Source organism: Bos javanicus, chromosome 18, assembly GCF_032452875.1.
Source record: "Bos javanicus breed banteng chromosome 18, ARS-OSU_banteng_1.0, whole genome shotgun sequence".
NCBI classification, from domain to species: domain Eukaryota; kingdom Metazoa; phylum Chordata; class Mammalia; order Artiodactyla; family Bovidae; genus Bos; species Bos javanicus.
In genome coordinates, this window is record NC_083885.1 from 26,891,620 (window position 1) to 26,918,112 (window position 26,493).

General features: G+C 40.3%; 1 long non-coding RNA gene and 1 pseudogene across 1 annotated transcript in view; both read left to right on the forward strand.

Annotated features, from left to right (window-relative positions):
* Window positions 1-26,493, forward strand: part of LOC133229850 (uncharacterized) — a 75,831-nt gene that overhangs the window by 302 nt on the left and 49,036 nt on the right. Inside the window, exon 2 of the long non-coding RNA XR_009730660.1 lies at window positions 4,430-4,539. This is a non-coding gene — a long non-coding RNA (uncharacterized LOC133229850). The remainder of the gene's footprint in view (window positions 1-4,429; window positions 4,540-26,493) is intronic.
* Window positions 18,893-23,427, forward strand: LOC133229900 (small nuclear ribonucleoprotein-associated protein B-like; annotated as a pseudogene).

Here is a 26,493-nt window from a genome sequence, read left to right on the forward strand (position 1 = left end):
TTATTATTCTCAGTTGTCCTCAGATACTGTTGATGTGAAAGCTTGACTAGCATTTTCAGTGCTGACTCAACACACATCAGTCTTACTCAGAAATGAAGTCTGTGTCAGGTGGCTCAATGGTAAAGAATCTGCCTGCAGTGCAGGAGATTCAGGAGACACAGGTTTGATTTCTGGGTCAGGAAGATCCCCTGGAATGGGGAAATGACAACCCACTCTAGTATTCGTACCTGGAAAATTCCAGAGACAGAGGAGCCTCCTAGGCTATAGTCCGTGGGGTTGCAAAGAGTTGGACACGACTTCGCGACTGAGCACAGCATAGCCTGTTTAGCCCCATTAGGAAACTGTTGGTCACTCAGTCGTGTTTGACTCTTTGTGACCCCAGAGGAAAAGCCAGAGTTAAGCTGTAATGGGTATGACTGTCAGTCTTTAAACAGTCTTTAAATTGTACATAGGTATAAAAATTACTTTTAGAACTTGGTCTAATTTGATTAGGATATTGTTTATAAATGCTTATGATTCATGCCAGTCTTTGTCCACATTTGCTCAGGTTAATCTGAATTTACATAATCATAATAAAATAATTTTTTGAAAGGTAGAATTGCACTCCTAGCTACATATCCAGCATTAACATGCGTTATAGCTGTTTGTTCACATTTCCAACTCTTTCTTCTAATTTGTGAGCTCTTCAGTGCTTTGAATGGTGCCTTGTTCATCTTTGTGAGCTTACTATTAGCACAATGCTCAGTTCTTTTTTAAATTTTTTAAAAATTAAAAAAATTTTTTTGATGTGGACCATTTTTTAAAAAGTCTCTATTGGACTTGTTACAATGTTACTTCTGTTACAATGTTACAAGGCACATGGGATCCTTAGCTCCCCACCCAGGGATCAACATGCACAACTCTAGTGGAGGGTGAAGTCTTAACCACCGGATCACCAGGGAAGTCCCAGTGCTCAGTTCTTAAGTGTTTGATTCATGGAGCAATTTCTGGGTGCTAGCATGTTGGTAAACAATGCTTGTTACATGAATAATTGGATGGATGGATGACTATATTCTGGATTTTCTTGGTTTTCTGTGTTTTGAAGAGCTGAACGATTATTTCATAATCAATCACACAATTATTTTCCTGGTGGCAGCTTTGTAAGTTGTAGAAAATAATCAAGATAGAACCTCTGTAAGGATTGCTTGGTAAATCATCATAGGCTGGTAAAGTCTTATCTTTGCTTTCTATTACTATTTAGAAGTCTTTTATTTATAGGTTAAATAAGATCTACTGATCTACTCAAGAGTTTTTTCAGTATACATTTCTATTTGTATACAATGACTAATCTCATTACATAGTTTATTTCTCTTGCTCATAGTTAAGTGGCAATAATTCAAAATACCTTCATTGTCAGAGATTGTTTCTTCTGACCACAATATTCTCCAGTTTCCCCCACTTTCTTCTTTGTACATTGAACATGCTCATAATCTCATATTATCATCTTTGTCTTTACCTCATTTAAACATTTTTTTAAATTAATTTTTATTGTAGTGCAGTTACTTTACAATGTTGTGTTAGGTTTTGCTACACAGCAAAATGAATCAGCTGTATTCTTTCCTATATCCTCTCTTTTTGGATTCCCTTCCCATGTAGGTCACCAAGAGCACTGAGTGGAGTTCTCTGTGCTCTGCAGTAGGTTCTTGTTAGTTACCTATTTTATCCACAGTCTCAGTAGTGTATATGTCAATCCCAGTCCCCAGATTCATCCCACCCCACCACCTTTCCCCCTTAGTATCCATACATTTGTTCTCATCTGCGTCTTTATTTATGCTTTGCAAATAGATTCATCCCTACCATTTTCCTAGATTCCACCTATATGCATTTATGTACAATATTTGTTTTTCTCTTTCTGACTTCATTCTGTGACGCTTCTTTTCTTTGAAAGTTTATTTCTTTATTTATTTGTGACTGTGCTGGACCCTTGCTGCTGGGAGGGCTTTTCTTTAGTTGTGGCGAGTAGGGGCTACTCTCTAGTTATGCGCAGGCTTCTCAGTGCTGTGTTCTTCTATCTCCATCATGTGACTGTCTCTTTATTCCCCCAGGTTTACTGAGATATAATTGACAAAAAATATATATATATAGTGTAAAATTTGAAAATTTGATTTTCACATACATTGTGAAAGAACCATCACATCAAGCTAATTAACATATCCATCGCCTCACATAGTTACCATCTTCTTTTCTGTGTGTGTGGTGAGCACATTGAATAGGTAGCAGGTTTCAAGTATACAGTACAATATTGTTCATTATACTCATCATGTTGTATGATGAGTATAACTTACTCATCATTATAACTGAAATATATATCTTTCTAGAACTTATTCATCTTATAACTGAAAGTTTGTACCCTTTGGCCAGCATTTCTCCATTTTTCTACCCAGAGCCCCTGGTAGCCATCATTCCACTCTCTGCTACTTTGAGTTTGACATTTTTAGATTCCACATATAAATGATATTATAATATTGTTATTCTGAATCTGGCTTATTTCACGAAGATCCCCTGGAGAAGGAAATGGCAACCCACTCCAGTACTCTTGCCTGGAGAATCCCATGGACGGAGGAGCCTGGTTGGGCTACAGTCCACAGGGTCGCAAAGAGTCGGACACGACTGAGCGACTTCACTTCACTTCACTTCAATGTCCTTTAAGTTGAGCCATGTTGTCACAAATGGAAGATTTCCCTCTTTTTTCAGCCTGATTAATTTTCCACTTTATGTATATACCACATGTTCTTTATCCATTCATCCACTGATGGAAATTTAGGTTGCTGCCATTTCTTGATTATTGTGAATGATGCTGTAATGGACATGGAGTGCAAGTATCTTTTCAACACCATGATTTCAGTACCTTTGGATGAATACCCAGAAGTGGAATTGCTAGACCTCACAGTAGTCCTATATTTAATATTTTGAGGAACTTCCATACTGTTAGTCATAATGGCTGTACTAATTTTCTATCCATGGCATGCAAGGGTTCCCTTGTCTACATATCTTTACTAAAAAACACTTATTTTTTTAAAAAATAATAGTCACTCTAACAGACGTGAAGTGATACCTCAATGTGACTTTGATTTGCATTTTCCTAATTATTAGTGATGTTGAATACCTTTACATGTATCTGTTGGCCATTTGTATGTCTTCTTTGGAAAAATGACTATTAAGTTCTGCCCTTTTTTAAGTTGGATTGTTTATTTTTTTGCTATTGAGTTGTATGATTAAGAAGATGTGTGTGTATGTATGTGTGGTGTTGTTCAGTCACCAGGTCATGTCTGACTCTCTGCAACCCTGTGGGCTGCAGCATGCCAGGCTCTTCTATGTGTGTGTCTGTGTATATATGTGTGTGTGTGTGTGTGTGTGTGTGTATAAATATATATGTATATGAAAAAAGTGAAAGTGAAAGTGACTCAGTCTGTGTCCAACTCTTTGTGACCCCATGGACTATAGCCCACCAAGCTCTTCTGTCCATGGAATTCTCCAGGCAAGAATACTGGAGTGGGTAGCCATTCCCTTCTCCAGGGGATCTTCCCGACCTAGGGATCAAACCTGGGGTCTCCTGCATTGCAGCAGATTCTTTACCTTTGAACCACCAGGGAAGCCCGTGTGTATGTGTGTGTATGTGCATGTGTGTGTGTGTGTGTGTGCGCATGTGTGTGTGTATAAAACCTTTGTGTATTACAGACGTTTTAAAGATCAATTTGTCACTGGAAATCCTTGGCACTGAACAAGCTTATATAGTACTATATTTTTTGTAAAAGTCGTTTCTACAGTGGTGTGTTTTAACTACAGAGTTGCTTATGTAGGATATATTAATAGTGTATCATAATCCTGATTAAAGTCTCATGTGGAATCAAGCATTCTCTCATTTTATATTTTACCTATGCTGTTTTGAAATTATATTTTTTTCAATGGTAAAAGTAATAGTTGCTTGTCACAAAAAAGTAAGGGAAAAGCATAATCCTAAACACTTAGGGACAGACATTGCTTTCGTATTTTTAAATTTTACTATGTTTTGATTATACAAGTTAAACATGTTTAGAGAAGACATTTAGAAAATTCTTTTAGAAATTTAGAAAATGCGAAAGATAAAATGAAATCAATCACAATTTCACCACTAAGAAGTGACACTTTTAACATGTTGGCCTAAGTATTTATCTAGATTATATATTTGTCTACCATATATTTAAAATATGCATTTTATTTTTAACAAAAGAAACCACACATATTGGATGACAGTTTTATATTGTGATTTATTACTTCATTTTCATATTTCTAAGCTAATAAAATACTTTTATAATGCCACTTTTACTAAGTCTATGGAATTCTATCACACTATAATTTATTTTAACAGTCTCTTATTTTTGTTTCTTTTTTGTGTTAATGGGCTTCATAGGATCATAGAAAAGCCAATCACCAAGGAGTTGGATGCTGAATGTGATAGAGGGAAGTTTTTCCAGATGAAGTCCAACTCTAGCTCTCAGATCTGATCATCTTCTGCCCTCAGTAAGAGATTTAAAAAAAATGTATTTTAACTTTTTATTTAAAATTAAAAAAATCTTAGCTTTTATGTATAGTAATGACATAGTTAGTAGAAAAGACTGAGAGGAATTCAAACAGCTTGATAGCAGAAAACAAATAGCTTAATTGAAAAATGAGCTAAGGACTTGGATAGACATATGCTAAAAAGAAGATATGCAAATGGTAAATAGGTATATAAAAAGCAGCTCAACATCAATAATCATAAGGGAAATGCAATCAAAATCACAATAAGGTATCACCTCACACTTGTTAAGATGCCTATCATTAAAAAGAAGATAATGAGTGTTGGTGAGATGTGGAGAAAAGGAAACCTTTGTATACTGTTGGTGAGAAGTAAATTGATAAAGCTATTATTTAAAATAGTATAGAGGTTTCTCAAAAAATTAAACATAAAACTACCATATGATCCGGCAATCCCACCTCTGGGTATCTATCCAAAGGAGTAAAATCATTATCTTGAAGAGATATCTACATCCCCATGTTTACTGCAGTGTTATTTATAGCATTTAAGACATGGAAACAACCTGCACACTTCAACAGAAGAATGAATGAAAAATTATGCATACATGCACACAGACATACATATACACACTGGAATATTATTGAACCATAAACAGGATGAAATGCTGCCATTGTGAGAACATGGGTGAACCTGGGGACATTATGCTGAGTGAAATAAGCCAGGTACTGAAAGAAAAATAACATATGATCTCACTTACATGTAGAATCTAAAAATGTCAAAGTCTTAGAAGCAGAGAGTAGAATGGTGGATACCAGGCGCTGAGTGTAGGGGAGATGGGTGGACATTGGTCAAAGGGTATGTAAGTAATAAGAGGAATAAGTCGTCATACAGCATGGTGACTATAGTTAACAATGCTTTATTGTATGCTTAAAATTTGCCAAGAGAATTTTTACTATTCTGCAGCACTCTTCTGTTTTTATGTCTTACCTAATATTTCTTACTGCTTTCTGCTCTTATTATCAACTTTATACACTCTATTTCTCATATTTTAACTTCCAGATAAGTAATATCAATGGGTCAGAGCATCATGAATGTTCCTCTTGGGTCATGCTTTTGCTCCACACTGCTTTATAGATCAACTGGCTTTCCAAGTCCAATGGGAAGCAGAGAAGCAGAGCAGAGACAGAGAGAACGGCAAACTGTGTAACAACCCCATTCATAGGCTGGTCTTTATTTCTGGTAGAAACTCAGAGTGAAATAGGCTTCCCTCCTCCTTTTTATTTTAAATTACATTTCACTATATATAAACAGCACTGAATATATTTTATATAACCACTGGTCATTTGTTTTTCTTGTTTTGTAAATTTATTGTTAATATATTCTAAGATTAAAATAAATAGAAATGCAAGCATTATTATTTAACAGGAAAATGTTTAATTAATGATGTTTTTATTTCCTGTTTGTTTGAATCAAGTACCTTTGAAGTTGGGAGAGTATATTGGAAATCCTTAAATCACTTAAGATAATTTAGACCCGCTATTAATTTTATATCACAAATGAGTAGTTAATGCAGAGTTAGCAAGTTCATCACTGCTTTTTAATTAAACATGAGTTGATTATAAAGACAGAGTTATTGAGCATTTGAGAGATATATCTAATGGCTATATAATTAGATGAAAATTATATAAGCAAGGAATGTCCAATTTAATTCTTGCTATATATTAGTTGTAGGAAAAATATGCAGATACTTCATTCACATTTATCAAAATAGCCTACAGCAAGATAATTAGGGATCACTTTTGAAAATGGTGGTGCTTAATAGACATATTAATTGATATCAGTCTTCCTTCAAATAGTCCATTCAGTGGAAAACTATTACATCAAAAATAGTTTATCAATAAAAATAAAAAATGCATATCTTTTATTTGAAAAGTTAATTGCACTCATATATTTTCATTTATTAAAGTTAAATAATAATTTCTTTGCTTTGTTGATAATTAAATAACCATAATAATAGTCAATGAATCTTAATTAAATACTGATGGTAGTTAACAATCACTTTATAAAAATAGTAATGATATGCCACAGAATCAAAAACAATAAAACCTAAACTTATTATATTGAAATAAGAAAACCATATGACCATAAATAAAACCATAAGTTTTATTTATTTGTGTTCATGATTCGGTAGACTTCTAATAACAACTTTAAAAATCATCTCTTTTTGAGGAAATTGGAATAAATTGGTGGAATATCACACCAGAGCTTTTGTGTTAGGAAAGTGCTGACTGATTGAGGTCTACTCTGAAAAAAGTGAGCATTTCCAGTCAATTTGCATTATATATCAGATACCAATTTGTGATTAAGTTTACAAAGCTGAAAAAGAAAATAAATAATAATAGCAAATAGTATAATAATAAGTAAAATTTCAAGGTTTGGGAAGAATATCAATAACTTATAAGTAGTCTTTGGATCTACTTGATTACTGTAAAATTTCAATCAAATGAAATCAAAACAAAAGCCAGGAAAAAAGACTGCAATCTCAGAAGGTCTTGGAATAAATGGATTCAACTAACATTACATAATTTTGTTTTTCTAATTGAAAGTCAAATCTATTAATTAATCATAGAAGTAATTTTAAAAGTTACACAAGCATTAATAATAAAATAGAAAAAAGAGTTCAGCAGTTCAGCACCTATAGTAACAAATATTTCGCCATGAGATTTGGTTTTAGTTTAGTTATATACTTGATGTGGATGTGGATGTGTGCATGTTGATGGTGATATAAACTGTATTTCTATTGTAGGTCACAGCTTGTATTAGTAAGCCTTCTTCAGAGAGATAGAAACAGTAGGGGCTCTCTCTCTATCTATCCATAGATACAGGCATATCTATCTAAATGCAGGCAAGGGTCTTGCAAGTCTTTCTGGAAAGCTTGGATGTATTATCCTGAATGTAATATGTAGTCATTAAAGAATAAAAGGGAGAGTGGTAGGATAAGATTTATTTTAGAAACATCAGAAAGAAGTGATATGGAAGGTGGATTATAGAAGAGTAAGGTTTGATTCCAGCAGTATAATTAGGAGGCAGTGAGACTGAGGAAAGAAGAGGGGATAGATTTGAGATATATTTAAGAGGACAGAACCAATAGTCCTATCTGGCTGAAATAATGGGTGAAGGATAATGGAATAAGAGGTGTGAAGGACAACTCATAGCTTTGTGCCTTGGAATTCTGAGCAGAGACCAGTGCCATTCAATAGGATATGGAACAGGAGAAGGAGTGAGTTTTGGAGGGTACTTGATTCAATTTTGAATTTGTTGAGTTTGAGGTCTTTGAGGACTCCTAAAGGGAGTTGTCCAGTACCCAGAAAGATATTTGGGACTGAAGGTCAGTGGAGAGAACTAGTATTATTATGCTAAGCATTTGAAAGTGCTGAGCATTTCCTCTGATTTGGAAATCAGAGTAACAGATGTGGAGCTTCACAGAAAGAGTCTATATAATAAAAAGAGAAAAGCATGGGAAAGGTCAAATGTAACTCTAGAAGGAAACAGAATTTAAGGGATAAACAGAGGAAGAGAAGCCAGAGTAAATCAGAATTTATTTTTTGGAGGTGCCTAGGGGCATAAATTGGAGAAGGCAATGGCACCCCACTCCAGTACTCTTGCCTGGAAAATCCCATGGACAGAGGAGCCTGGTAGGCTGCAGACCATGGGGTCACGAAGAGTCGGACATGACTGAGTGACTTCACTTTCACTTTTCCCTTTCATGCATTGGAGAAGGAAATGGCAACCCACTCCAGTGTTCTTGCCTGGAGAATCCCAGGGACGGGGGAGCCTGGTGGGCCGCTGTCTATGGGGTCGCACGGAGTAGGACATGACTGAAGCAACTTAGCAGCAGCAGCAGCAGGGGCATAAATAGATGAACAGGGAAGCCTGGTGTGCTGCAGTCCATGGGGTCGCAAAGAGTTGGACATGACTGAGCGAGTGAACTGAACTGAACTGAGGGGCATAAAACTGTCAGAAAAAAATCAATCAGTTGATCTAAGAAAGAACTGGAAAATTTTATTCAAGCCAAATCTGAGGAATATAACCCGGGAAAAGCATCTCAGAAAGCTCTGAGAATTGTTCTGCCAGTTAGAAATCAAGGCATAGTCATACAAGTTTTTTTGAGACAGAGGACTGTACGTCAAATGACGTATTATCAACATTTTACATACTCCAAATCTAAGCAGCATCTTGGTGGTCACGTGACCCTTTCCAAGATCAGGAAGGAATAAGGAGTCCTTTAAGGAGCTGTCTTGATGCTAGGAGAATGTTGCTCTTTGTGGTTGAGTGGGTGCTCCTGCCAATGAGGGAAGTGTGCTCGATGCCTAACACAGCCACACAATGCACAGGGCAGAGAGAAGAATTTTTATATTTAAATTGTCCTTGACTTGTCATAAAACAGGAATTTTACCTCACAAAACTAATTTGGATTCTGTATGTGTATGTGTGTGTGTGTGTGACAGGTAAAGGCCCTGCTTAGGGACCTTGTCTTGAAGCTGTGTTTCCATCAGAGCACACTGCTTTTACTCAGAGTATGTGTTTACGTGGGAGGGCTGTTGAAGATAAATGTTGTCACTGTTTCTTGACCACATGAAGACAGACTCATTAAGGAGACTAAAGCAGGAAGAGTCAGAGATAAGAAGAGAGGGGACAGTGGCATCAAATGTTGGTGAGCGAGAGAGCGAGATAAGGACTGTTGTCTCCCAGGCTGCCAGCTGCAAACAGATCACACTCTCAAATTGGGTCATTTGAGGAGAGCTTAATAAAGAGACAGTTTACCAAGGTGTGGGAAAGGGGAAGGGAAGCTCCGTGCGACAGTGCCTTCCAACAGGGCTGGTAAGAGGATGATGCTGTGTTTGTTTCTCTGCTTAATGGGGCAGGAGGAGGGTGCAGCTGTTGCAACCTGGTGTGGGAGAGCTTTGTTGGGAGGCTGCCTGAAGGAGCTCTGGGATGTGATCCCGGGGCTTTGCAGAGAGGGGCTGGAGGGCAGGAACCCTGACCGCTACTCTCTCTCTTTTTTATAAACTTTGTAATTTTATATTGGAGTATAGCCGATTAACAATGTTGTGATAATTTCAGGTGCACAGCAGAGGGACTCATCCATGCCTATATGTGTATCTCCCATTTTCCCATCTCCCCTCCCACCCAGGCTGCCATAGAACACTGAGCAGAGTTCCCTGTGCTGTACAATAAGCCCTTGTTGATTATCCATTGTAAACATAGCAGTGTGTACATGTTGATCCCAAACTCCCTATCTCTTCCCCACATTCTCCCCCCTCTGGCAACCATAAGTTTGTTCTCTAAGTCTGTGAGTCCACTTCTGATTTGTAGCTAAGTTCATTTATATGCATGTGAGCTCTCCAACATGCTCTCTCCCCCCTGGAGAGAGATGTCATTACAGATCTTCCTCAGCTTACAGTGAGGTTATGTCCAGATAAACCCACCGTTAAGCCAAGAATTTAATACACTTAACCCACCAAACACTTACATTAGCCTACAGTTGGACAAAACTGTCTAACACAAATCCTGTTTTATAATTATTGAATGACTCATGTAATTTATTGAATTCTGTACTGTAAGTGAAAACAGAATGGTTGTCTAGGTACATGATGGTTGTCGGTGTTACCCATTGTTAACTCCAGTCATGGCGTGGCTGACGGGGAGCTGCCGCTCGCTGCCTCTGCCCAGCATCAGGAGAGTATTGTACTGCAGATTGCTAGTCTGGGAAAAGGTCAAAATTAAAAATTCCAAGTATGGTTTCTACTGTATGTGTATCTCTTTCTCACCATTGTCAAGTTGCAAAACTGTAGGTCTTACCATCATCTGTATAGCTTCAGTGCCTAATGAAGTGCTTGAAACACAGCAGGTGCTCGGCGAAAATTTTGAATACAAAATGTTCAAATGTCCAAAACCCTAAAAACATCCCAAAGGCATAATCCAAATGCATGAACACAGTCAGCTATTGTGTTCTATTTAGCTCTTCAGTATGGCCCCATCCCTCTTCAGTATATGTTATACATCTCAGTTTATCGCTCCATTTGTTCCTCCCATGAGTAGTCTTCCTTAAATGAGTTTTAACCCCTTATATCCAGACAAAGTTCAGTTCTTGTTTGAGAAGCCTTATCAGCTTTGCACAAATGCTGGAATGTCTCTCAAGTGAGTTTAAGTTTATCGCTAAACTCTTTTCTCTCCATGAAGCTTCTTTGGAAAGCCTTCTTAGAAAGTAGTTTTTCTCCAGTCTTAACTGGTTCCATTTCCATCCTGATATTACAATGTCTGGGTTCTAAGACTGACAGAAGTATTTCCTGTCTAACTGGCTGAAGGGGGTTGAAAGTTGCCTTTAGGTACTCTTATGAGTATTTTAAATATGGTTCTCTTGTTTAAGAAGTATTTTGACATATTTAGAAATTCTTAGTAACATTTTTGGAAAGAAAAGTATAAAAAAGATTCTTGCTTCTTCTATAACTCTTTAATTTCTTTTTGACAATTCCCATTTCTCTCTTCTAAGATACATAATTTTAAACCAAATTTTACTTTTTATTTCATTCTCAAAGCATAATATTATGAAGTATGATAAAAGCAAATTAGCCTGAACAACAAAATAATAAAACATAATGAAACTTGGAAATTCTAAAGTATAGAACAAAAGATGAAATTAAAATCTCTATTGTGAGAAAGAATCTGGCAAATTCCAGTTTGGCCCCTAAAGGGCCCTTTATACAACAGGCTGAAGCATAATCTACAAAGGATAGTAAATCAAGCTTAACTTAGTGTTTCTTTGTTTTTAATGGTTTGTGTTTAACCCTTATGACTAAATGCTCCAAATGGTTGTTTAAATTATGGTAGTGGGATTAGTAGGCATAGTTGCACAGGAAAAGCAGGATTTACTGCTTTGAAATGTGCATATCTCACAGATTATGTGCTTTAACATGCCAAGATATGGTAAAATTTTGCTTGTTTAGGAATAGCTCCATTTTTAAGCTTCCTAAGTACTTCAGCTGAAATGATATATATTTTGCACATAAATATTGGAAGGGTTGGGGGAGTCAATGTGATTCTTGCATTGTGGAGACTGGACACAGTGGTTATCCATGTTTTATGTAGTCCTGAGTCTTTGTGGTTCCAAAACACACCCATTTTATAGGACAAGTTAGAAACATGTTGCTTCTCAAAATAATCACTTAATATTTTGTTTTTATTAAACAACTGAAAAATATCTGACTGAATTATTTCATTCTGAACATATTATTTTTTTGCTGTGTATAAAATGCTATTTAAGTAATTGAGTGTTTTTTTTCCCCAGTTGTTTGAGTGCTGAAAATTCAATCTTCTGTAATTAAAAATAAATCTTCTAATGAACACAGCAGTTATTTCCCATATACTTTATTGAAAGTGACAAAAGTGAATAAAATATAACCATGAATTGTGCCTCATTCCTATGACATATCAAACTCCCATTTCATTAAACTTGGGAGGCTTTTTTAAAAATATGATACTGAAAGAAGGGAAATAAAATTCTTAGGTTTCGAAAGATTATTAATAGATGAGATTTGAATAAGACTGATCAAATGCTGGAATGGATGCTTTCTTTCTTTCTTTTCCTTTTCCTTTTTTTTTTTGATTGCCTACATTGTCTGAAAACTGTTCAGCAGAACAAAGGGTTTTATGGATGAAAGACTGGTATGAAGAAACATGAATGTCAACTCAGGCTCTGAAAGACAGTCTGCTAATGAAATATTCTAAAAGTCATTTTCAAGGTGGTTGAAAGTTCTCACTGATGTGCACCAATGCTTTTGATAAAAAAATTATGTATATCAAATAATTACACAAGTGTTGGCTCCAGGGATAGAGAAAATAAGGTGAGTCCATATGCACCTACACATTAATGAAAGACTTGTGTATCATACTTTCTTTCCATGGGTAAAATAATCAGACACGTGGTAACATTATTTTGGTAGTAAATTTCTTACTTTGTGCATCTGAAAAGTACCCTTTTCTGCTATCTTGGTAATGCTAACTGACTGTGATCTATGATTTACTACTACATTAATAGTTAGCTTTTTATGTGCAAAGTGTATTTTCTTTTAAAATTGAATTTCCCCAAAACATCAGTCAGTGAACTTGCCTTATAAATGCAAGAAGTAATGACTTTTCCCCAAAGATCCACTGATCCACTCTATGAATATACATACCTGCCAATAACATCTACTTATCCTCTATTCTTGGAGAAGGGCACGGCAACCCACTCCACTATTCTTGCCTGGAGAATCTTATGGACAGAGGAGCCTAGCAGGCTACAGTCCATGAGATTGCAAAGAGTTGGACATGACTAAAGTGACAGCATATACGCGTGCATCCTCTATTCTATGGTATGCATTCTTTCTTTAGGATATATATACACACACACATATAATCTTGGTAATAATTTTGAAAGATGTATATCCCCCATATATTTATATACATATAACTCTACCTGCCATATATATATGACATATACATCTGTGTGGGTTTATAATTTGATGGAACTGTATATTCAGATGTCCTTGGAATCTGTATCACTTTTCTGTGATTGATTTTAACCATGCAAGTTTGATGAAAATTCTCTTTCAGGAATGTCTATCAGTTCAGTTCAGTTCAGTCACTCAGTCGTGTCCGACTCTTTGCAACTCCATGAACCTCAGCACGCGAGGCCTCCCTGCCCATCACCAACTCCCGGAGTCCACCCAAACCCATGTCCATTGTGTCAGTGATGCCATCCAACCATCTCATCCTCTGTCATCCCCTTCTCCTCCTGCCCTCAATCTTTCCCAGCATCAGGGTCTTTTCAAATGAGTCAGCTCTTCTCATCAGGTGGCCAAAGTATTGGAGTTTCAGCTTCAACATCAGGCCCTCCAATGAACACCCAGGGCTGATCTCCTTTAGAATGGACTGGTTAGATCTCCTTGCAGTCCAAGGGACTCTCAAGAGTCTTCTCCAACACCACAGTTCAAAAGCATCAATTCTTCTGTGCTCAGCTTTCTTTTTAGTCCAACTCTCACATCCATACATGATCACTGGAAAATGCCCCATATAGGGAGGCCCTTACTTAGGCTAACAGTGGTTCTATGATATGTTCAAATTAATGGAGGCATGGTTTGTAGGTTTTTTAAAGTACTCTAAATCAGATTGACCATGGGATGTCTACTTTCTGACGCATCACAGTCCCAGAGGACTGGGCTAAATTGCAATGGTCTGACAACATCATTAAACTTTCTATGCCTAGGTCTGGGCTGAGCTTGGTTTACAAGAGGTAGCTAATCTCCGGGGAGTGGAGTCTATCCTCCTTTCATTTTATATTTTCATGAATGGAATTTTAATTATATGATATAAACATAAATAATAATTTTTCATGACATTTAATATTTTGGGGGACCAACCTGGTCCCAATCTCTCAAATGCATCTGCCTTTGTGTATAATACGTATCATAAAATTGCTGGTTTATAATGAAATTTTCTTTTACGCTCTTTCAACTTGAAACTCCTTCTCAGCAGTCTATATCCAATCATAATGCTGTCTTTTCTTCAAAACATCAGCTAACATTCTTACAGGTTTTTTTTTTTTTTTTTAATACATTTAGTTGCTAAGTTGTGTCTGACTCTTTTGCAACCCCATAGACTGTAGCCCACCAGTATCCTCTGTCCATGGGGTTTTCCAGGCAAGAATACTGGAATGGGTAGCCATTTTCTTCTCCAGGGGATCTTCCTGATCCAGGGATTGAACCTGTGTCTCCTATATTGGTAGGCGGATTTTTTTTTTTTTTTTAACCACTGAGTCATCTGGGAATTCCTTTTACACATGTATATCAGGTGACATACATTATATGATTATATTTCATATCACATTATAATTTTGGAGTATTTTTATATGTTTTATACTAGTCAGAGAGGTTCTAGAGCTGAGGGGCTAGTGCTTACTCATTAAAATAAAAAATTCCCAGGATGAAAAGTAGGCACTCAGTGAGTGAATATTAGTTTTAAAAAATTGTTCAAAGGTAAATAAAAATGTGTAAAATAGGGTTTTTACAATTAATAAGGAAGCATAAAAGAAGATGGGAACCAAGATGTGGTGACGTTGAGATAGTAGAAAAAGTGGAATCACCTTGTAGAGAAATTGGGACCCTTGTGCACTGTTGGTAGAAATATAAAATGGTGCAGCTGCCATGGAAACTATAACAGTTCCCCCCAAATTAAGAATGTAATTCTTATATGACTCAGCAATGCCACTTCTGTGTATATATCTAACAGAATTGAAAACAGAGTCTCAAAGGAATGTTTGCACAACCATTTTCATAGCAGCATAATTCATAATTGCCAAAAGATTGAAGCAATCCAAATGTTGGATGAATGGATAAACAAACTGTGGTATATACATACAATGGAGTCTTAAAAAGGAGGGAAATTCTAATGCTTGCTACAACATGGATGAACCTGAAGGACATTCGGCTAAGTGAAATAAGCAAGATGCAAAAAGGCAAATGCTGTATGATTCCACTTACATGAAGTACCTAGAATAGTAAAAATTCATAGAGAAAGAAAATAGAAGGTTAGTTAGTTGCTAGTGACTCAAAGGGAGGGGAAATGAGTTATTTAATGGGTGTAGCATTTCAGTTTTGCAAGATGAAAAGAATTTTTGAGATTGGTTGTACAAAGATGTGAGTATACTTATAGGAGTATGTCAAGGCTGTATATTGTCACCCTGCTTATTTAACTTATATGCAGAGTACATCACGAGAAACGCTGGGCTGGAAGAAGCACAGCTGGAATCAAGATTGCCAGGAGAAATATCAATAACCTCAGATATGCCGATGAAACCACGGTTATGGCAGAAAGCAAAGAACTAAAAATCCTCTTGATGAAAGTGAAAGAGGAGAGTGAAAAAGTTGGCTTAAAGCTCAACATTCAGAAAACTAAGATCATGGAATCTGGTCCCATCACTTTGTGGCAAATAGATGGGGAAACAGTGTCAGACTTTATTTTTGGGGCTCCAAAATCACTGCAGATAGTGACTGCAGCCATGAAATTAAAAGATGCTTACTCCTTGGAAGGAAAGTTATGACCAACCTAGATAGCATATTGAAAAGCAGAGACATTACTTTGTCAACAAAGGTCTGTCTAGTCAAGGCTATGGTTTTTCCAGTAGTCATGTATGGATGTGAGAGTTGGACTATGAAGAAAGCTGAGTGGCGAAAAATTGATGCTTTTGAACTCTGGTGTTGGAGAAGACTCTTGAGAGTCCCTTGGACTGCAAGGAGATCCAACCAATCCATCCTAAAGGAGATCAGTCCTGAGTGTTCATTGGAAGGACTGATGTTGAAGCTGAAACTCCAATACTTTGGCCACCTGATGCGAAGAGTTGACTCATTGGAAAAGACCCTGATGCTGGGAGGGATTGGGGTTAGGAAGAGAAGGGGACGACAGAGGATGAGATGGTTGGATGGCATCACCAACTCAATGGACATGAGTTTGGGTAAACTTCGGAAGTTGCTGATGGACAGGGAGGCCTGGCGTGCTGAGATTCATGGGGTCACAAAGCGTCGGACATGACTGAGTGACTGAACTGAACTGAACTGAAATGATACTTAACACTACTGAATTGTATGACTTCACAGTGGTTAGAGGGTAAATTTTATCTTAATTATATTTTACAATAATTTAATATAACTGAAAAAGAGAAGTCATCCTCATTATATATATTGCAATTATATCAGATTAATTCATCCCAAAGGTATTTTAAAATCTATAATTTTGGTTATACACTTTGGGGCAGCTGCATTCATACAAAGCCACTTCAGTTGTGTCTGATTCTTTGTAATCCTATGGACTGTAGCCTTCCAGGCTTCTCTGTCCATGGGATTCTGCAGGTGAGAACACTTGAGTGAGTTGCCACACCTTCCTCCAGGGGATCTTCCCAACCCAGGGATCAAACCTGCATCTCCCGGGTCTCCTACAGCTTCTGCCCTTGCAGGCAGATTCTTTATCCCTGAGCCAATGGGGAAGCCCCTTTGGGGCAGCAGCTGCTGCTGCTGCTGCTGCTAAGTCGCTTCAGTCGTGTCCGACTCTGTGTGACCCTATAGACAGCAGCCCACTAGGCTCCTCTGTCCCTGGGATTCTCCAGGCAAGAATACTGGAGTGGGTTGCCATTGGGGCAGCTAGTTTACTTTTATTCTTATTTTTAATTTTTTTTTTTTTTTTTTTACTGAAGTACAGTTGATTTACAATGTTGTGCTACTTTCTGCTGTGCAGCAAAGTGACTCAGTTATATGCATTTCTTTTTGATGTTCTTTTCCATTATGGTTTATCCCAGGAGATTGGTTATAGCTCCCTGTGCTATATAGTAGGGCCTTGTTTATCCATTCTGAATTTAGTAGTTGGCATCTACTAACCCCAAACTCCCAGTCCCTTCCTCTCCCTTCCTACCTTTCCCTTGCTAATCACAAATCTTCTCTGTGATCCTGTTTCTGTTTTGTAGAATATACATATAAGTAATATCATATGGCATTTGTCTTTCTCTTTCTGACTTGCTTCACTTAGTGTGATAATTTTAGTCACATTCATGTTGCCAGAAATGGTACTGCTTCATTCTTTCTTATGGCTGAGTAATATTCTATTGCTAAACACGTACCACACCTTTATCCATTCATCTGTTGACGGACATTTAGGTTGTTTCCACGTCTGGACTATTGTAAATAGTGCTGCTATGAGCATAAGAGTGCATGTATTTTTTTCAATGATAGTTTTGTTTGGCTATATGTCCAGGAGTGGGATTGCTGGATTATATGGTAGTTCTGTTTTTAGTTTTCTGAGGAACCTCCATATTGTTTTCCACAGTGGCTACACCAACTAACATTCCCACCAACAGTGTAGAAATGTTTTAGGGGCAGTTAAGTTAAATACAGGCTATCTGGTTGTTGTAGAAATATTCACATGTAAAAGGGAATTTACTGTTTTATAATTTTCAAACCAATCCACTAAGATGTATTTATTGCATATTCATAGTGTTTCATAGCCTTTAGTCATTGGGAAAAAGGATAAAATAAATATCAAAAAGGTGACTACCTGACTACATTCGAGAATTTTTATATAGCAGAGTCATAACTCATAACACATTAAGGGAATTGACACAACTGCTTCTGTAAAGTCAAACTTTCTGGAATTGTTCTAGAATAAATCTTAGCTAAAAATTAAGAAACTCAGAGCTCTGACACCAGGGAGAAAGGAGAATGACATTTCCAACAAGTATACTAGGTCAGTTAGATCTGCAATGTGGTGGTGGCTTGAGAGTGAGATTTGAGGTACAAAAATTATGAATTTTAATCCTGGTTCCATTGGACAATTTGACCAAATTATTTTATCAATAAATAAAGGTAAAATATTTACCGTGACATGTAACTAGAGATGTGTGTGTGTGTGTGCTCAGTCATGCTGACTCTTGGTGACCCTTTGGGTTGTAGGCCACCAGGCTCCTTTGTTCATGGGATTGTCCAAGCAAGAATACTGGAGTAGGTTGCCATGCCCTCTCCAGGGGATCTTCCAAATCCAGGGATCGAACCTGTGTCTCTGTTTCTCCAGCATTGGCAGGCAGGTTCTTTACCACTGCACCCCCTGGAAAGCCTGTTAGATCCACTGCTGCTGCTGCTGCTGCTGCTGCTGCTGCTAAGTTACTTCAGTAGTGTCCGACTCTGTGCGACCCCATAGACGGCAGCCCATCAGGCTCCCCCGTCCCTGGGATTCGCCAGGCAAGAATACAGGAGTGGGTTGCCATTTCCTTCTCCAGTGCATGAAAGTGAAAAGTGAAAGTGAAGTCGCTCAGTCGTGTCCGACTCTTGGCGACTAGAATGTCTTAAATGCTCACCGAGCAATTGCTTGAGCAATATTATCTCTCTAGTGGAACAGAAAAGGCCAAACATAAAAATCTGACTCTCCTCAGCCATTTTTCAGCACTGATGTAAGCCTTTTAAGTCAGATCTGTCGAGTTTCATGTTCCTACCTCTGAAGCTGTTGGGGATGACCTAGAGAAAGGCAAGTTGAAAAGCAGCTATCAAAAGTGGGGTCGGGGGCTTGCTGCGCATGCGCAGACAGGGCCGACGTGGTTAGTTGGTGCGCCTGTGGCAAAGAGCAGCGTGGAGGGAAGCGGTCCTTGGAGATGCCTGACCTGTTCAGTTCTATTCTGTTTTGAGGAGTTTCCAGCGGCACGACAGAGCAAGCCAGGGACTTCTACACCTGAGGAGGACTACAGAACAGTGCTGTACCTGAGGTAGGACCGCAAGTCAAATGGAGGGCAGCCTCACTGAACAACCAGCGGTGGGTGTCACCTGTACCGGAGGCAGTCACCGAGTAGGAGCAACTACCTGTGGTAGATTTCCAGGCAGAACTGAGACAGGTCTTCTTAGCTGAGACACCAACAGGTCATTAAAGCAGTATCAGAATACCCAGGTAGCTCATACCACCAGGAAACAGATAAAAACAAGGAAGCTTCTTCTACTATTGGAAGCTTCTGCCCCAACTTGCAGTGTTTGGTGGAGAACCTGCATCATACCTTAATCCGTAGGCTTCCTTGGGTCTTAAGGATCCCAAAACTGTCCTGTGGACATCGAAGTTGGTGGAACAGCAATCGTGACTATGGGAAAGAGGTGCAAGATGCACAGGTGAGATGTGTCCGGCAGGATGGTTGGATCTTCACTGGCCCTTTTAAGGGTTTTGGAAAGTAGGTGAACTTGATCCTCTGTGACTGTGATGAATTCAGGAAGATCGAGGCAAAGAATTCAAAGCATTCAGAATATGAAGAAAAGCAAGTTTGGGGTCTGGTGTGGCTGCCCGGGAGAACTTGGTTTCCATGACTGTGGAGGGACCACCCTGTAAAGATACTGGCATTTCTCAGGTACCATTTACTGGTGATGCTGGGGTTTGGTAGAGCCGCTGGCAGAGGTGTTCCAGCTGGTGTTCCATTTCCCCAGACTCTTGCTGGATTAACAGGCCCTGTCCATGGGGCCGGGGGAGCCATCCCAACAAGTCATGACTCCACAAGGAAGAGGTATTGTGGCAGCTGCTGCCACTGCCAGCATTACTGGACCCCCAACTCAGTATCCACCAGGAAAGGGGGCTACACCCACCCCCCTGTTGGTCGAGCAATTCCACCTCCAGGAATTATGGCTCCTCCACCTGGTATGGGGCTTCCCAGGTGGCACTAGTGGTGAAGAATCTGCCTGCCAGAGCAGGGGACATAAGAGACATGGGTTTGACCCCTGGATCAGGAAGATACCCTGGAGAAGGAAATGGCAACCTACTCTAGTATTTTTGCCTGGAGAATCCAATGGACAGAGGAGCCTGGTGGGCAGCAGTCCTTGGGGGCTGCAAAGAATTGGACATGACTGAAGCAACTTAGCATGCCGCATGGTATGAGACCACCCATAGGCCCACCAATTAGGCTTTCCATACTTGAGGGATGCCAATAAGCTTGCCCCTGTTGGAATGAGACCCTCCATCAGGAATCAGAGGTCCATCTCCACTAGGAAAGTGTCCACCAAGACCCTAGGATATTATTGATCCTTCTTAGTTTTTTTTTTTCCCTGCAGTGTATCTTGTGAAACGTGTGCAGTACTTGTAAGCTTTGGTTCCCTCTACTGCATTAATGTAAGAGTCATTCAAAAAAGTGGGTTCAAAGAAGGTAGATGAACTTCACCTAGAAATTTCAGAGATTTATTGGGGATTGAGACAGCTATGAAGAGGAAAATTGTGGACCTAAATAGAGAACCAAGATAAGTAGGTCAGAAGAGACAAATAATACTAGATACCAACTCATAAGTTTATGGACCACAGACCATATACCAGGTGCTCTTCTAATCACTTTGCTTCTCAATGAATCCTTTCAACAACTTTATGCGATAGATACATGATTCCCCAATGTCTTCCCTGGTATCATCCCGAAAGGAGACCTGGGGACAGGGATTTGTATTCAATCCCATGAAAATTATCTCAGATACTCTGTCTTCTAGGGCTTCCCAGATGGCGCTAGAGGTAAAGAATCCGCCTGCCTTTGTAGAAGACATAAGAGACGCATGTTCAATCCCTGGGTCAGGAAGATCCCCTAGAGGAGGGCCTGGCAGCCCACTCTAGTGTTCTTGCCTGGAGAATCTCATGGACAGAGTAGCCCAGTGGGCTACGGGCCACAGGATTGCAAAGAGTTGGACACAACTGAAGTGACTTAGCAGGCAGGCAGGCACTCTGTCTTCTCTGAGGGAGTGGAGAAATGGAACAAGGAAGGAAGGAAAACCAAATGAATTTTTATGAATTAGTGGTGTCTGCCATGGGCAACCAGGGCTCCAAATGCCCCTGGAAATCCTGTATAATCTCAGAACTGTTCCACTGAAGGACAGAGAAGATGGAGATTTTATCGATCATCTTTTGGGGCATTAGTTCCCAGGCACTGTCATGTTACCATATTCCAAAAGCACCGTCAGGCAGAGAAGCAGTCCTTGGTAATATAAGGAGCTGCCGATGGTGTCAGAGCAAAGACAGCATCTGCTTCCTTGAGTTCACAAATGGGGAACGTGGGACACAAAGTTAACATCATTCAATTTGCTTTATTATAAACCCATCATTGGATTTATTATAGAAATGATGATCACTGACTGAAGCTAGGTTCTATACTCTGCCTGTGTTAACATCAGTAACCCAGTACAGCTGAAGGTGATGAAACAGAAAAGAATAGAAAGACATCTTACTCATGAAATCCATAGCCAACACTGAGACACAGTTCATTGGTTCATTCATTCAATGATTTGTTCTTTCATCCAAAAATTTGTTATGTGCCAGGGTAGAGAAGGCAATGGCAACCCACTCCAGTACTCTTGCCTGGAAAATCCCATGGATGGAGGAGCCTGGTAAGCTGCAGTCCATGGTGCCGCTAAGAGTTGGACACAACTGAGTGACTTCCCTTTCACTTTTCACTTTCATGCATTGGAGAAGGAAATGGCAACTCACTCCAGTGTTCTTGCCAGGGACGGGGGAGCCTGGTAGGCTGCCGTCTATGGGGTTGCACAGAGTCGGACACGACTGACGCGACTTAGCAGTAGTAGGGTTGAGTTCAGTACTGTTCTATGCACTGGGGATAGTGCGGGGAGAGGAATATAAGAAGAACAATTATGACCAGATTTCTTTTGTCATGTAGCTGGCAGGTTATTAGAGAGACAAAATAATTATTTCAAATGACACTGAGTACCTTGAATAAAAGGGACATCTATGTGGCTAGTTACAATGCTAATAGTCACTCAAAGCACCAGCAACTTTGCCATAATTGCTAAAGAAAAAGGAAATTTCTACTTTTTACCAGAATTAGACTCCTAAATATGATACTGAGGACTGTGTAGTTAGCAAGTGGATGGCAATACAGCAAAGAAGAGGTGGATAAAGAAATTGTAAACACATTGCCAGCGGGCCTTGGTGCACACCTGCCCTGATTAGAATGATGAATTGTGATGTTTCAAAAGGAAGAAAGTGGTTGTGTATATTATTCTGTATCTTTGCATAAAAGATTAAAAGTAACCGTCACATATTCTGTATCATTCATACTTAGTGTATTGAATGTGTGCTCAGATGTGTGATAACTCTAGTTTAGGGATTAAGAACTTCTTTAGAGCATGCTTTTTTTTTTTTTTTTGGCCACCCTGCTTGGCTTTCGGGATCTTAGTTCCCTGACCAGAGATTGAACCCAGGCCCTCAACAGTGAAAGCGTGGAGTCCTAACCACTTGACTGCTAGGCAATTCCTGGGGCATGCTTCTTCCTATGCCCCAGGAGTGTTGTTTGAGTTACATATTGTAGGTCATACTTGGAAAATAGTCTGTTGTGGGATGTTTATAATCGAAGAGTGCTCATGCATTCCCTCATTAGTTTTATTTTTATTCTCATATTTACTGAGTGCCCGTATGGGGCAGGTATAGTGTGGGGCACTGAAATGAGCAGGAGAGACATGGTAACTGGGACTCATGTCCTAGTGGGGGAACCTGACAACACGTAAACAAGAAACTGATCAACAAAGTTGCTAACAAGCCCCAGCAGGGTCCTCCTGCCCAGCGTTGTTCAAGCCAATAGAATGATACTGAGTTTGGTCCAGAAGCAGAGGAAGGTTTTACTCTCTGATCAGAAAAATGGAGAGGTGTGAGCTCTTGCCCTCTGAACGCTGAAGAACTGATGCTTTTGAACTGTGGTGTTGGAGAAGACTTTTGAAAGTCCCTTGGATAGCAAGGAGATCAAATCAGTCAATCCTAAAGGAAATTAACCCTGAATATTCATTGGAAGGACTGATGCTGAAGCTGAAGCTCCAATACTTTGGCCACCTGATGCGAAGAAGTGACTCATTGGAAAAGACCCTGATGCTGGGAAAGATTGAGGGAAGGAGGGGGAGGGGGACCGCAGAGGAACAGACGGTTAGATGGCATCACTGACTTGACGGAAATGAGTTTGAGCAAGCTCCGGAGTTGGTGATGCACAGGGAAGCCTGGCCTGCTATAACACGTGGGGTCGCAAAGAGTTGGACAGAACTGAGCAACTGAACTGACTGAGCCAGGAGGAGGACGAGATCTTGCTGGTCTGGCGCAGGTATGCCGCTCATGCTCCTGGTAGGGTGCAGCGCCCCAAGCAGCGTCTCTGCACTCCGCCTGCCGCCACCATCTTGAATGGCAGTGCGGCGCGCAGTGCTTCTACACAGGGCACGTGGAGCCCAGGTGTCGGGCGCAGCATTCTTGCACTTGGGACTTTGGTCCCAAAGTGTCGGGTACAAGACTGCACGCGGCAGCCAGTGAGCAAGTGAAACTAGCACAAAGGAAACAGACAAAAAAAAGGTTAGGCTTTATTACCCAGCTTCTATTTTTATTTCTCGGGAATTATTAATGGGCTTCACCAGTGGCAAGTCCCTCCTCTGTCTTTTGTACTCGTTGCAGAGGGGCATGGAAGGGCGCAGGTCCAGCCTCTGTAACTACTGCCTACTGGTTTTGGGGCGGTGGTGTAACCCCAGGTGGAGAAGTGAACTCCCCAGCTATCTTGAGCTACGTTTGTTACCTGACCTTGGCCCTAACTGTTTGAATCCCCGAGCGACGGCAATTTATCTAATCTTTTGGAGACAGAGGATGTTACCCGATTAGATGTGAGCCACCCCACTCTTGAGGTCCCTCTGAACTGAAGCACCCCTGGATTGGTCAGGGAGTTCTTTCCTGCTCAGGTTCCCACTGCCAAAAACAAAACTGAGTTTGGTGCTGGTGAGACAGTCTGTTCTTGGATGGCCAGGGAATGGAGAGGGGGAGCTCATGTCTAAAGACACCTGCTCCCCTTTTGCAGGGTGAGAGGCAAGTGCATCATCAGGAACTGGGGCAAAGGACAAAGATTTCCAGGAACAGCTGGTGCATGGGCAGTCCCTCCCGCCCCCTCGCTCTCCCACAAACTGTGCTTCTGTGCTGTGCTCAGTTGCTAAGTTATGTCCGACTCTTTGCGACCACATGGACTGTAGCACGCCAGGCTCCTCTGTCTGTGGGATTTCCTAGGCAAGAATACTGGAGTGGGTTGCTGTTGTTATTTAGTTGGTAAGTCATGGATTGCCGTAGCAGAGTACAAATGACCCCTTGGAGTGGAGTTCTTAGTGTGGTAATGAAACAAAGGTAACTTTTGGACTCCTCCAGGTTTCATCTGTGCAAGTGGGTCCCTGAGGTCAAGTCAGAACGGATTTGGGGCCGTTGACCAGTGTGTAACTCTCAAAACATCTCTCTCTCTCAAAGTACAGCTGCAGAGCATCTCTGCCAAACACTTCGTATTATTGAAACAAACACAGAGCTGAATCTGGGCAAGTGTCCTTTAGCTCTCAGGAGCTGGTGTGGAAACATAGAGATCAACCAAGGCAAGAAAAGCAGCGAGCTTTAGCCTACTTTTCCCTCTATCTTGGATCGAGCCAGTTTGGTCTGGTTTTACAGTGGGCCTTTGTGGCATCCTGTTGATAGGACACAATTAGCTTCTATGATCAGCCATATGGCCTGGGTGACAAGGACACTGGTCGATTTAAGATACATGGCCCACATACTAGCAAGAGCAGCATGTCTCAACTATCTCATTTATACTCCTCATGCCAAGAGCTACTATGACCTCAACCAACCAATTACATGGGGCTTCTCTCCCATAATGAGTTCCCTGATGGCTTGACAGGCTGTGGTTTAGGTAAAGAAGTTTGGCTTATGTTCAATAACTAGCCACCCATGGCCTCCTAGACCTCTAATGAAGCCCTGTTTCCACACTGTCTAATTCTTCCTTATGTAGACTGGGGGATAATTGGATGGATCTGGCCCTTGAGGTGTAAGGGGTGGTTGCCAAATTACTGGTTCTCAGGCCACCGTTTGGCAGTTGAGCCTGCCTTGGTTCCCTCAGCACCACCCCCGCTGCCGCCGCCCTTTTTGGTGACCCCTACCATGAGTCACTGCCACCTTTTTGGAAGCTGTACTAGTTCTAAGGGTTTCAGTATGCTTAAGCCATGTTTCAACTGTTCATTCTCTGCAGTAACCACAACTCTTTCCTTCCAAATAGACCCATGGGCATGGAGGATGGCCAATACGCCCCGGGAGTCTGTGTAAATGTTTCAGATCCTCCCAGTCCTGAGCTCTAAGGATCACCCTTAAGAGTTGTCAGCTCTGCCTATTGGGCGGAAGTCCCTGGAGGGTAGGCTTCTGGCTTCTGTGACTTGGGTCTGGAAAGTTGTTACATATCCTGCAGACTTCTCCCCTCTTTCATAAAACTGCTCTGATCTGTGAACCATTCCTCTTCCATGTTTGGAAGAGGCTCACTTCCTAGGTCGGGGCAAGCAGAATAGATGGTGTCTATGGTTTCTGTACAGTTGTGCTCCAGGAGCCCTGTGCTCCAGGTATCGTGGTGGCAGGATTTAGTGTGTGACAGGTTTTTATGGTAGCCACCGGATTGTCTGAAAACATAGTCTGAACTTGAATCAACCTTCTGGGGGATAGCTACTCTGTTCCCTTAGAACCTACTAAAATCCGAATCTTTTTTTAGATGAAACTTTAAAAAAATTTTATTATTTTTAAAAATGTATTTTATTTATTGTGCTGTGTCTTCATTGCTGCACGGGCTTTTCGTTAGTTGCAGCGCACAGGCTTCTCACTCTGGTGGCTTCTCCTGTTGCACGGTGTGGGGTCTAGGGAGCTCGGGCTTCTGAAGCTGCAGCTCAGTAGTTGTGGTGCACCGCCTGTGGTTACCCCTGGTGTGTGGAATCTTCTTAGACCAGGGATTGAACATGTATCACCTGCATGGCAGTGGATTGTACCACTCCGGAAATAAACTTTATTCCATTCAAGTATAGCCAGTTAACAATGTTGTGATAGTTTCAGGTGGACAGCAGAGGAACTCAGCCATACATATACATGTATCCATTCTCCTGCAAACTCCTCTCCCAACCGAGCTGTTACATAACATTGAACAAAATTCCCTGTGCTATACAGTAGGGCTTTGCTTAAAACCTGAAGCATAATGGAGTTCATATAGTGATTGGCTGACCAGATGTTAACTTTTCCGCCTCCTTGAGCAGGTTGTAATAGCAGCTACTTCCTGAAGCCAAGGAGGCCATCCCTTGGTGGCTGGATCTAATTGTTTAGAGAAATAAACAACCACCTGAGTAAAGTGCCCCAGTGTTTGAACTAATACCCCAAGGGTGATTGTTTTTCTCTCCTGAAAGTAAAGGTCAAAGAGTGTAGCTACATCTGGGAGGGCCAGGGCAGGGGCCTGAAGCAATTACTTTTTCAATTCTTGAAAGGCCCCTTTGCATTGTGAATTCCATTCAAAACGATCATCATCCTTTCTTTTGAACTTTGCATATGGAGGCATAACT